The sequence below is a fragment of the Mchenga conophoros genome, unplaced genomic scaffold (assembly GCF_057382185.1).
Source record: "Mchenga conophoros isolate Kocher_MC1m ecotype Shallow Benthic unplaced genomic scaffold, M_conophoros_male_GT1.1 unmapped_scaffold_4, whole genome shotgun sequence".
Classification (NCBI taxonomy): domain Eukaryota; kingdom Metazoa; phylum Chordata; class Actinopteri; order Cichliformes; family Cichlidae; genus Mchenga; species Mchenga conophoros.
Genome location: NW_028182331.1, coordinates 512,927 through 525,758, shown reverse-complemented (window position 1 = coordinate 525,758; position 12,832 = coordinate 512,927). Strand labels below are relative to the sequence as shown.

Sequence of the window (12,832 nt, the reverse complement as noted above, 5' to 3'; positions counted from 1 at the left end):
GCTCATGTTGAAGATCCATCGTAGAACTCCAGACAGCTGGGAAGCACAGCACCTGAGGGCCCTGGGACTGACACCGTCAGGGCCAGCAGCTTTGCTGGAGTGGAGTCTGCCCAATTCTTTTTTGATGTCATCTGCTGAGAGGGGCAGGGTGAGAATGTCTGAGGGGGCAGGAGAAGGGGGAGGCGAAAGGAGAAGATGGGAAGAGCTGGGTGTGGAGACAGGAGACGTAGGGCAGTCAAGCCTATTGAAGTGCAGATTAAGGTTATTAGCACTTTCGACATCCCCATCCATCCCAACACCTCTCTTTTGTCTCAGGCCAGTGATGGCCCGCATTCCATTCCACACCTCCCTGGTGTTGTTTTCCTGAAGTTTGGTTTCCAGCCTCCGTCTGTAGGACTCTTTACCCTCTGCAATCTTGGCTTCCAGCTCCTTCTGCACCACTTTCAGCTGATGTCTGTCACCATTTCTGATAGCTCTTTTTTTCTTGTTCAAGGTTGCTTTGATGTCTTCGGTAACCCAGGGTTTATTGTTGGGGAAGCACAGAATGTTTTTTTTGGGGACCGCAGTGTCCACACAGAAGTTGATATAATCTGTTACACAGCCTGTCAGATTGTCAATATTGTCCTGATGAGAATCACAAAGAACATCCCAGTCAGTTGACTCAAAGCATCCCTGCAGAGTCTCTTCCAACTCCCTTGTCCATATTGTAACTGTTTTTATGGCTGCAGGTTGTCTCTGAACAGCAGGTCTGTAAAGGGGCTGGAGGTAGACCAGGTTGTGATCAGCCCTGCCCAGAGGAGGGAGAGGGCAGGAGGTGTATGCCTCAGTGGCATTGGCATAAAAAGGTCCAGTGTTTTGTTGTGTCTTGTTTTGCAGTCCACATACTGCTTGAATGTAGGTAGAACAGTGGAGAGGTTCGTGTGGTTAAAATCGCCCGTTATAGCCACAAATGCAGAGGGACCACGATTTAGTAGGTCCGCTGTCGCAGAGCTGATGACGTCATACGCCTGTGCCGCGTTGGCGTCATGGGAGATGAAAACAATGACGATAATGGTGAGGGAAAACTCTTGCTGTAAATAATATGGTCGAAGACCGACTGCTAACAGTTTGATGTGTTTGTTACACACAGCCATCCTCACCTTAACGTGACTGGGGGAACACCAGCGGTTGTTAACATAGAGAGCGAGTCCTCCTCCCCTCTTCTTCTCGCTGCTGCCTCGGTCCCTTTCCGCTCTCACACACGTAAATCCGTTTATATCCACCACCTGGTCCAGGATGTTTTTGTGCAGCCATGTCTCCGTGAAAGACATAACACTGCATTCTCGGAAAACTTTCTCTGTCCTTGTCAGCTTTGTGATCTCCTCCATCTTATTAACCAGCAATCTGACATTGCCAGTCACTACAGACGGGAGAGCAGGACGGAATCTTTTCCTCCTCAGTCTTCGTGTTTTCCCGGCTCTGCAGCTGCGGTAGTTCCTCTTGATCACCGCAGGGGTCTCATGCTGAACACCGGCATGGCTGTGCTGTCTTAGCCCCAGCAGCAGGTCCCAGCTATAGACAAAGGGGCAGCGTGGCGTCGCGGTCATCTCAGTAGTTTTACACGGAGTTTCGTGTCCAAACATGGATAGAAATTTCTTGACTACACAAGAAGTATAAACTAAAAAAATAACTAAATATACAAAAAGAAATAAATAAGAGGAAAAGAAAGAAAGGGGAAAGTGATTTTCAACTGTAGAGAGCATGCTAGACAGGCTGCCATCCGAGACGGCGCCGGAAGTCAAGCGGATACGGGGACCGCAGAGTGGCTGCTCAGATGATGTGAAAGAGGTGGTCCTGCTTCTGCTCAGCTACTTTGAAGAGATGGAGTCCATGCTTTCCCATGTAGAAGATACATGCTGAGTCTTGATCGGAACCTAGTCAGCACAAACATATCCTCCTTCATTTCTGCATTGTGCATCATGTTTGGGAGCTACTACAATTTTAACATCCATTATCCATCTGAGCTGGCTTTCACTCTGAAAGTTCTTCAAAGGTGAGCAAATATGTCTTTTTTATTTCTCAGACCTGAGAGTCTCGCGTTGCAACAATTGTAATTGAGACTCTGGGATCTGGAGTCTGGCTCTGAGGTGGCTGGAATCCAGGTCTGGCTCTGAGTTTTGGCTGGGTTGGACCCGTATTCAGACTGTTTTTATAAAATAACAGTCTGAATCTGGGTCCAAGCCTGGCCTAGATTCAGGGCCAGACCAAGACTCGGCTGACGTCTAACTACCTATAACCTTGGTACTGGACTTTTAAAATGCAAAAGTGTGACTTATCACTGCAAAAGACACATGTTGTGAAGGGTGCCAATACTTTTGACCATGCAGTGTTCACTTCCCAAAGCATTTTGGTGATATTTTGTCTTGAATTTGGAGAAACCCATTCTTGTTGCAGTTTGGCCATGGCTGTGTATGTGTATGTATAGGCTTGTACTTATTTTTTAACTGGTCAATTAAAATGCTTAATATGCTTCTATATGATTTTATTCTACAGGCGTTTCTTCTCCATAAACCCAGAAAAAGGAACCAAAAAAGAGAACAAAAACTCGAAGCCTCTTTGTAACAAGAACCCTTGAGTCCTCACCCTGATTCAGTATCTCTTTGACCACGATTGGCGTTAAGCCTGAATATTGACACTCTTTCTGGACTGGTAGCTTTTACCTTGTTAAATCCACAATGTGCACTTTGAAACTTTTTCTGGTCAAGGGTCTGCCACCTGCTTGTTTCATGAAGATGTTCTTGCTTTGAAGGAATGTTCCACAGTTTTGTTTTTTTATGTTTATTTGTTTGTTTTGCTGGAGGAGGTGGCTGGGGAGAGGGAGGTCTGGGCCTCTTTGCTTAGGCTGCTGCCCCCGCGACCCGGCCTCGGATAAAGCGGATGAAGATGGATGGATGGATGGATGGATGGATGGATGGATGGATGTTTGTTTTTACAGTGCTGTTACTGCAGTGTTTATAGGTTTGTTTCCCCACAGGTGATTTTCCCGATGTTTTGGTATGGTAACTACACATGTGTTTCCTATGACCAGGGCCATGGTTGTGGTGACAGCAGAGTGCATGTTGCGCAAGATTGTGATTATGGTAATTTTAGCACAATATGTCGTTTTTGTTTTAAATTCTTAACAGTCTGCCACATGCTTGTCTCATGAAGATGGTTCTTGCTTTGCGGGAATGTTCCACAGTTTTATAGCATTTTGATTGAATTGTGCGACTTTTGTGCAAGTTGTTGTGTAAGTTGGAAAAAATGCATCCAATTGTTGTCAATTGTTTTATGATGATGGCTGCAAAATAAATTTCCCAAAAGTGATATTTTCCTCACTAGTCTTTTCTCAAGATGTATTTTTGCATGTTTAGGTGTAGGGATAGCAGTAAGAGGTTTGCAGGTTTATGATTTAAACTTTTACATTAAAACATAAAAATACAGCATAGTAATATATTTTGTGTATAATATACAGAGCAGCTCCATTTAAAATGCACACCATTTCACCATTGTTTTACCAGTTCAAATTAGTGTTTTGTTTGATATTTCCCTGTTAATTTTACAATTTATGGATCCACAGTAAGCAATTATTACATGTAAAAAATACAGGAAATATTCTATGAATATACAACAATTGTGTGAAATTAACTTCTTTTTTTTTTGTATATTTAACAGTTGTGAGTTCCATTCACTGTAAATCAGTTTACATATTTTGTATGTAAAGCTATCTACTGTGCTGCTGTATTTTTTACAGGAAGTCCCTGGTAACCCCAGCTGCCAGCGTTTTCCTGTAAAAACAGCACTTTTTTTACAGTGTAGGAAGTAATTGACTTATTTTTGCATTATTTCCCTTTTCACTGGATTCACCCGGTACACAGCCCTACTCCAGCCCTAACTACATGCTTTAGCAAGAAGGAAAGTTTTAAGCCTAATCTTAAACGTAGAGATAGTGTCTGTCTCCCGAGTCAGAACTGGATGTTGGTCCAATAGAAGAGGGGCCTAAAAACTGAAGGCTCTGCCTCCCATTCTACAAGTAAGCCTGCGGTGCGAGAGCAAAGTGCTCTAATGGGGTAATGTGGTACCACATGGTCATTAAGATAAGATGGGGCCTGGTTATTTAAGTCCTCATATGTGAGGAGCAGGATTTTGAATTCAATTCTGGATTTAACAGGGAGCCAATGAAGTGAAGCCAATATAGGAGAAAACTGCTCTCTCTTTCTAGTCCCTGCCACTACTCTTGCTGCAGCATTTTGGATCAACTGAAGGCTTTTCAGATAGTTTTTAGGACATCCTGGTAATAATGACTTACAGTAGTCCAGCCTAGAAATAATAAATGCATCAACTAGTTTTTCAGTGACACTCTGAGACGGGATATTCAGCTTCAGGAAACGCATTGGAACAACACCGTAGTCTGTGACCTGAAAATGACAAACAAGCAAGATAACTAATTTTGGATTTTGAACTGTGGAACATTGTTTTATTGAAAATACAACATATGACTGAGACGTGTTGAATCCTGCACTCTCAGCTATGAACAACCTAGCCTACTGGAACAAGCCACGGAGCACTAACCCAGAGTAACTTGTTTTTCTGGAAGCAGACATGTGTTAAGGAACCAGGAAAAGAAGTTAACTGAAATACCATCAGTGACGTGTAAAGTTTTGGGCCTAGACAATGTGGGAGGCTGGTAGGAACAATCGAGTAAAAACTGAAAAACATTGGCGTCGTTCACTGCTCTCACATTGGAATGCATGGTCATTCTCAAAACTGCAGCATATGTGCAAAGTGAAGGTAATAGTGTCAGTCTCCCAGCTGACCTAAAGAAATTATGTATTCATGATAATGTGAAGGGCTATAATGACGTAAAGGGCATTAAAAATGCAAACTGATGATAAAAACTCTTGAAACACACTTTTTTTTTATCAGTTAATATACCTCATACACCTTAAAGAGCTCATATAAATCTATGCTCTTCATGCAAGGCAACACAATACGAAATAGTTATTACAGTATTGTGATGTTTGGAGTTCAGCTATGGTATTAACTGGCTCTTATTAAAAACTGAAATACATAAGCCGGTCATACATTGTAAATTAACATTTACACTGGCAGCAAAAAGCCCCAGGGCATGACACCCACACCTGCAAATGCTACGCATCCATGGACTTGAGAATGTGCGGAATGATATGAATTTCTTTTGTTTGGATTCTTGCCGTTCACACCCGGTTTCCTGAGAACAGGAATGCTTGTTGTAGTGATGCACCGATACCACTTTTTTGAAAACGAGTACGAGTACGAGTACTTCCATTTCAGTACTCGCCGATACCGATACCGAGTACTTAATAAAAACATGATTTAAATTTACAGGTAACAGCTTTAGTCCTATAATTTAACAAAAAACAAACAAACAAGGGACTAGTTTGGAATTAAGAACATTTATTTAAAATGAAAAGCATGTTGTATGCAACATATTACAGAATAAATAATTATAAAAAAACAAAATTTAATTTTAAATTTGTTCGTCTGTTTCTCTGTTTAGAAATCACACCAGCACAGTCACAGCTGGGATGACATCAGAGGCTAGTGCGTCGTAGCTGCTCACTTTTTTAGTTAGTTCCTCAAAGGGGGCGAGCATGGCAACAGTCGTCTCCATAAGAGCCCACTGGTGAGCGGTGAGATGGTCAGGGAGTTCATGCTCGGACACCCCCAACACTTGCGCTGACCCTGAATGTCCTCGAGGCGGGAGTAGGCTAAGGCGGGATGTTTAAAATGCCCAACTATTTTCCATCCCACTGCTATAGCATCAGCTATGCTCATCTGTGCTAATAAGCCCTCGTGAACAGCCAGTTGGAGCGTGTGCGCGACATATGGCAGACTTGGGAGCCCTGCGTCGTTCATGGCTTCAATCATGTTTTTGGCATTGTCACAAAGCACAACATGTACTGATGTCTTAGGTATACCCCATGTCTGGAGCATTTCCTCAAACACATGCACTATAGCCTGGCTGGTGTGGGAGCCACGGAATTGTTCGACATGTTATGGCTCGTTGCGGCGTGAAACTCGTCTATCCACTGGGAGGTTAGGCTGATCAGCAACACGGGGCTAACACTGCTTGTCCAAATATCCGTGGTGAAACTAAACGCAGAGGAGGCTTGCAGTAGGCTGTGGATATGTTTTTTCACGGACAGCTCCGTGTCAGTCATGTAGTGGCGGCTTGGGAAATCATATCTGGGCTCCAGAACATGTAGGAGACGCAGGAATCCAACATTTTCTACCTCCGAGAGTGGCAGGTCACTCAATGCAATGTACTCGATAATTGCTTGTATTATTTTCACAGCACGTAGATTGTCTCTGGACATTTTCTCTCGCCTTGCAAGAGTTTGCTGCAGTGTGGGTTGTGTTGGTTTAGAAGCGTGGGTAAACTCCTTGTACTCATTGTCGTGTTGGGATTTTAGGTGCTTGATTAAATTGCTTGTGTTAAATGCGCTACCTTTTGAGCCTCCTCTGGACAATTTCGCTGAGCACAATTTGCTCAGACATGTCTCGCCTCCCCTTCTCCCCCGCTCTGAGCTGCAGCCGGGGCCTGGGGGCGGGCACTCGGCGCCTGTGATTAACCCCTTACACGCCGCTCAAACATAGACCGTGGTATCGGTCCCCGGTATCGGGGGACTTTTAACGAGTACGAGTACTTTAGAAAATGTGGTATCAAGGCCGATACCTGATACCGGTATCGTATCGGTGCATCCCTAGCTTGTTGGAATGGAGAGGTAGAGTAAAGGGTAAAGTATGGCCAAGAGGTAGTGCTCCAACAGCAAGGAAGTGATCGAGGGTATCAAATACAGAGTTCTCAGACGCTCTAGGAGTTGAAGGAACCTGCCAATATCCCTTTGATAAATGTAATTTGGCCACACAAGTAGCGGATCCAACCCAATCAACACAGTCATCAATCCTAAGTAAGGGAAAAGAGTTGGCTTTAGGGGCTGCATTTCTTTTCGATAATTCGTACAGAATCGAAGAGTATTGTCAGACTTTGGCACTAATACACATGGGGAGCTCCATGTGCTAGCACTTGGAAGAGCTAAGCTATGCTCTAGGACACGTGCCAAACTCAAGGCCCACAGGCCACATCCAGCCCGGCGTACATTTATATCCGGCCCGCAAGATCATTTTATATAGATTTATTACTATTGTTATGCATGGCCCGTCGATATGAGGTGCTAATAACACACAAACAACAGATCCCATAATGCAGCGCTGCAGCCTCCTTGCCAGTCAAACTTCTGTTATTGTGAAGCTAGCCCCTCAAAATGGCAAAGAGAAAAGTTGATTCTGAAAACAGAGCCTTTCAGCACCGGTGGGAGGCTGAATATATGTTTACAGACATTGCTGGTAAACCCGTGTGTCTTATTTGTGGAGCTAATGTGGCTGTAATTAAGGAATTTAATTTATGACGGCACTACGAGACAAAACATCAGGATAAGCTGAAAAACCTAAATGCAGGGCAGAAACTATGGAAGGTAGAAGAGCTAAAGAAGAATCTAACATTTCTGCAGATGTTTTCCACAAGAGCAAAATCACAAAGGGAAGCTGTTGTGAAAGCAAGTTTTATTGTAGCAGAGGAGATATCCAAATCAGTCCGGCCATTTAGAATCAGAATCAGATTCAGAAAGACTTTATTTATCCCCAAGGGGCAATTAACATACAACAGAGCAGCTTGACATTGAAGATAAGGACAGGGCATAAACAGGAAATAAGAGTGAGATAATAAATACACAGAATATACAATGTATACACAAATTACACAGTTTCAAAATTAAAGTGACCGAACGGTGAGTAAATAACTGTAAGTGAGTAAAGTGTCGGCAGTATGGAAAGAGTGTAGTTTATTTTTCTGGTGTGGGAAATGGTCTTATCGGCTGGAGTTAAAAAGCAGAGTGGCTTTGGGGACAAAGGTGGCTCTCCTCCTCTCAGTCCTGCAGGAAATGCAGCGGAGGCGCCGCCCAAAGGGGAGCCATTGAAATGCGGGGTGAAGAATGTGAGAGGGGGTCATTGATGCTTTTGGCTGCCTGTCAAAGGGCCTGTTGGCTGAAAACCTGTGCCACAGTTCTGACAGGCCAGCCAATGATTTTAGAGCACACTGATGCAGTGTGCTGCAGTCTGTTCCTGTTCTGAAGGCTGAGGGAGTGGAACCAGCAGGTAATGGAGAATGTCATGATGCTTTCCAGGAAGGCATAGTAAAAAGTCATTATGATGGGTGTGCTGACTCCAAAGGAGTTGAGTTTCCTAAGGAGGTATAGCCATTGGTGGCACCTCCTGAGAATCTCCTCTGTGTTGGCAGAGAATTTCAGGAGGTTGCCAAAGATGGTTCCCAGGTATTAGTACTCCTAAACTACCTCCACTGGCTTCCCATGGATGGTGGTGCTGACTGAAGCAGCCAGATCCCTCTGCCTACTGGAGAAGGTCACAACCACCTCTTTGGTTTTGCTCACGTTCAGTTCAAGTTTGGAGCTGTCACACCACTCTACAATCTCCTGCAGAGCGGGCCCATGGTGTTGTGAGGGACCTGAAAGCAGTGACAGGAGAACCTTGCCATCAGCATATTTCACCAGGTGACAGTTGGGCTGAGTGGATCTGTAGTCATCGTGTAGAGGATGACGGGCAGGGGGGAGCCAGTGGATGTGGAACAGAGACCGGAGAGAGAGTTGTTGACCCAAACTTTCTGAGTCCTGTTGGTCAAAAAGTCCAATATCCACAGGATTAGCTGATCATCCAGGTGAAATCGGGAGGAAAGTTTAGTGGCCAGGATATGAGGCTGCAGAGTGTTGAACGCTGATGAGAAATCAGCAAACAGAAGTCTGGCAGAGGAGTGAGGGAGTTCCAGATGTTTGTGGATGGAGTTCAAGATGAAGATTTTTGCATCATCGACACCTCTGTGCGCATGGTAAGCAAGCTGGAGGGGGTCCATCAGGGGGTCAGTTGCTCTTACAATGTGCTGTTTTATGATCTTCTCCATGGCCTTCATTACCAGGGAGGTGAGGGCCACAGGACGAAGATCATTCAGAGACTTTGGGTTGTTTCTTTATGGGATGGGGATGACTGTGGAGTGTTTCCACAGCTGAGGGTCGGTGTGAATGTCAATTGAATGTTGAAATGGAGTCCGGAACACACTTCCTAGTTGCCCTGCACAGTGCCTCAGGACTCGACTGCTGATGTTGTCAGGGCCGGGTGAGCTCCTCCCCCTGGTCCTCCTGAGGGCTCTCACCACATCCTCAGTCCTGAAGGTGAGTGCAGAGCTGCCAGGTTTTAGTGAGGATCTAGACTCCTCAATCAGAATCAGAATCAGAATCAGAAAGGGGTTTATTGCCAAATGTTGAGCAGGTTTACAACATCAGGAAATTGCTGCGGTGCTTCAGTGCAAACATAGTGTCATAAGTTGCGCTTAAATAGACATGAAAAAATAAAAGTAAGAATAAGAATTAAAAGTGCTACGTAGAAAGATATATGCATGAGATATACATGAGATATACATGAGATATACATGAGATATATACATGAGAATAAGAATTAAGAGTGTTACGTAGAAAGATATATACATGAGTGCAGGTGGTGATCAGTGCCAAACATGGAATGATGCAGTGACACAGCGTAGGGTCATGTGTTAGTGGCGGGGACAGTCATATGGTTATTGTTCATGTGTCCAACAGCAGAGGGGAAGAAACTGTTCTTATGGCGAGAGGTTCTGGTGCGAATGGACCGGAGCCTCCTGCCTGAGGGGAGCAGGTCAAACAGACTGTGTCCAGGGTGATAAGGGTCAGCTGAGATCCGAGCTGCACGCCGCAATGTCCTGGAGGTGTACAGGTCCTGCAGAGATGGGAGTCTGCAGCCAATCACCTTCTCAGCAGAGCGCACAACACGCTGCAGTCTCTGTTTGTCCCTGATAGTGGCTCCAGCGTACCACACAGTGATGGAGGAGGTGAGGATGGACTCGATGATTGCAGTGTAGAATTGCATCATCGTCCGTGTTGGCAGGTTGAATTTCTTCAGCTGCCTCAGGACGTACATCCTCTGCTGGGCTTTCTTGATGACGGAGGTGATGGTGGGCTCCCACTTCAGGTCCTGGGTGATGGTGGTACCCAGGAAGCGGAATGAGTCCACAGAGGTGATGGGGTGTCAGTCAGGATGATGGGGGGGAGTGGGGCTGTGTGCTTCCTGAAGTCCACAATAATCTCCACTGTCTTCTGGGCATTCAGCACCAGGTTGTTGTGGCTGCACCAGGACACCAGACGTTCAACCTCCCTCCTGTAGGCAGACTCATCCCCGTCCGAGATGAGTCCAATAACGGTGGTGTCATCTGCAAACTTGATTAGCTTTACAGACTGGTGGGTGGAGGTGCAGCAGTTGGTATACAGGGAGAAGAGCAGAGGAGAAAGAACACAGCCCTGAGGGGAGCCGGTGCTGATGGTCCGGGAGTCCGAGACATTCTTTCCCAGCCTCACATGCTGCTTCCTGTCCGTCAGGAAGTCAGTGATCCACCGGCAGATGGGATCAGGCACATTCATCTGGGAAAGCTTGCCTCGGAGATGGTCTGGAAGGATGGTGTTGAAGGCAGAGCTGAAGTCCACAAACAGGATCCTGGCGTAGGTTCCTGGGGAGTCCAGATGCTGCAGGATGAAGTGTAGGGCCATGTTGATGGCGTCGTCTACAGACCTGTTGGCTCTATATGCAAACTGCAGGGGGTCCAGGAGGGGGGCCGTGAGGGTCTTGAGATGGGAGAGAACTAGGCGCTCAAATGACTTCATGACCACAGATGTCAGAGCCACGGGTCTGTAGTCATTTAGTCCAGTGATCCTAGGTTTCTTGGGGACAGGGATTATGGTAGAGGACTTGAAGCAGGCAGGCACATGACATGCCTGCAGTGAGGAGTTGAAAATGCCAGAAAACACTGGGGCCAGCTCGTTTGCACAGTGTCTGAGGGTGGCAGGAGACACACCGTCTGGGCCGGGAGCTTTCCGAGCATTCAGATTCTTAAACTGCTTCCTCACATCTGCTTCATGAATATGAAGAGTTGTGGTGGGAGGAGGTGGTGTGAAATCCTCTTTTGTGTGGGGTGAGGAGGGGGGTGTTGTAGGTGAACAGTTTGAAGGTGGTGATGGCTCTATGGAGGGGGGAGAGGTGGGGGAATGAGTGTCCAAAGTGTCTCTATTGTTGGGGCCGTTGGAGGTGTGAAGGCTGCCTGATGGCTCGTCAAAACGGCAGTAAAAGTCGTTGAGGGTGTTGGCCAAGATCAAGTCGTCAGTGGAGTGGGGGGTTTTAGGCTTGTAGTTTGTGATATTCCTAAAACCTTTTCACACAGAGGCCGAGTCATTCTCTGAGATCTGCTGCTGCATCTTCTCAGAGTGCTGATGTTTAGCAATGTCCACTTCTTTAGTGAACCTGTACTTGGCCTCTCTGTAGCAGTCCCTGTCTCCGCTTCTGAACGCCTTTCTCTTTTCCAGCCACAGCTTTTTGAGTTTAGGAGTAAACCAGGGTTTGTCATTGTTATAACTCACCCTGGTGCGTGATGGCACAATGCTGTCCTCACAGAAGTGGATATAGGAGGTGACAGTGTCCGTAAACTTGTCCAAACTGTTAGAAGCAGCCTTCATTGTGTCCCAGTCTGTGGTCTCCAAACACGTGCGAAGCTCCTCCACAGCCTCGTTGCTCCACAGTTTTTTAGTCCTCACGACAGGTTTGGAGAGCTTCAGCCTCTGTCTGTACGCAGGGATTAGGTGGATCATGACGTGGTCAGAAAGTCCGAGTGAAGCGCGGGGCACCGCGCGATAGGCCCCGCTGATCGTGCTGTAGCAGTGGTCTAATGTCCTCTCCTCTCTGGTCGGGCATTTAATATACTGCTTGTATTTCGGAAGCTCATGGCTCAGATTGGCTTTGTTAAAGTCCCCAAGAGCAATGATGAGAGAGTCCGGGAATGTCCGCTCCATGTGGAGAATCTGCTCCGCGAGTGCGCACTGAGCTGCCTGCGCATCCGCGTCTGGCGGGATGTAAACAGCGGCCAGGATAAATGAAGCAAACTCCCGCGGAGAATAAAACGGTTTGCAGTGAATAAAAAGATATTCCAGAGAGGGAGAGCAGTGCTGAGCAATCACTGTCACATCTGTGCACCAGCCACTATTGATGTAGAAGCAGACACCTCCACCTTTGGTTTTACCAGAGAAAGAGGCCTGCCGGTCCGCGCGCAGCAGATGAAAGCCCTCCAGCTTGAGCGCGCAGTCTGGGATGTTCTCACTGAGCCACGACTCCGTAAAACATAAGACACAGGAGGAGGCAAAGTCTCTGTTCATGCTTCTCATCAGGGCCAGTTCGTCGATCTTATTCCCGAGTGAGCGTACATTGGAAAGGAAGATCCCAGGAAGAGCAGTTCGCAGTCCGTGTCTCCTCAGACGCACGAGTGCGCCGGCTCGCTTCCCTCTCTTTCGGCGTCTCGCTTTCCTGGTCAGAGTCTGCAGTAAATCTGCCTCAGATGCGACAAATATTGGAAATAAATCCACAGGCGTTGTAGTCCTGTAGTTAAGGAGCTCTTCTCTGGTGTAAGAGTATCCAGAGGAGTGCCCAGACACAGAAGAAATGCACAAAAACAAAACAAAAGTAACGCACTGAAGCACCAGGGCATCCATACGCGGCGCCATCTTGGTTGAACTGGGTGATATTGTCCGTCTCAAACCTGGTGTAGAAGGTCGTCAGGGAAGGAGGAAGGGTTACTGCCCTCCACCTGGATGGTTCTGGGGGTTGTCACCACAGTATTCACAGAGGCCATGGT

The 12,832-nt window shown here is 46.4% G+C and overlaps 1 pseudogene; it reads right to left on the bottom strand.

Moving 5' to 3' along the window:
* Positions 1–5,560: 5,560 nt before the first annotated feature.
* Positions 5,561–12,829, bottom strand: LOC146546220 (uncharacterized; annotated as a pseudogene).
* Positions 12,830–12,832: the final 3 nt, after the last annotated feature.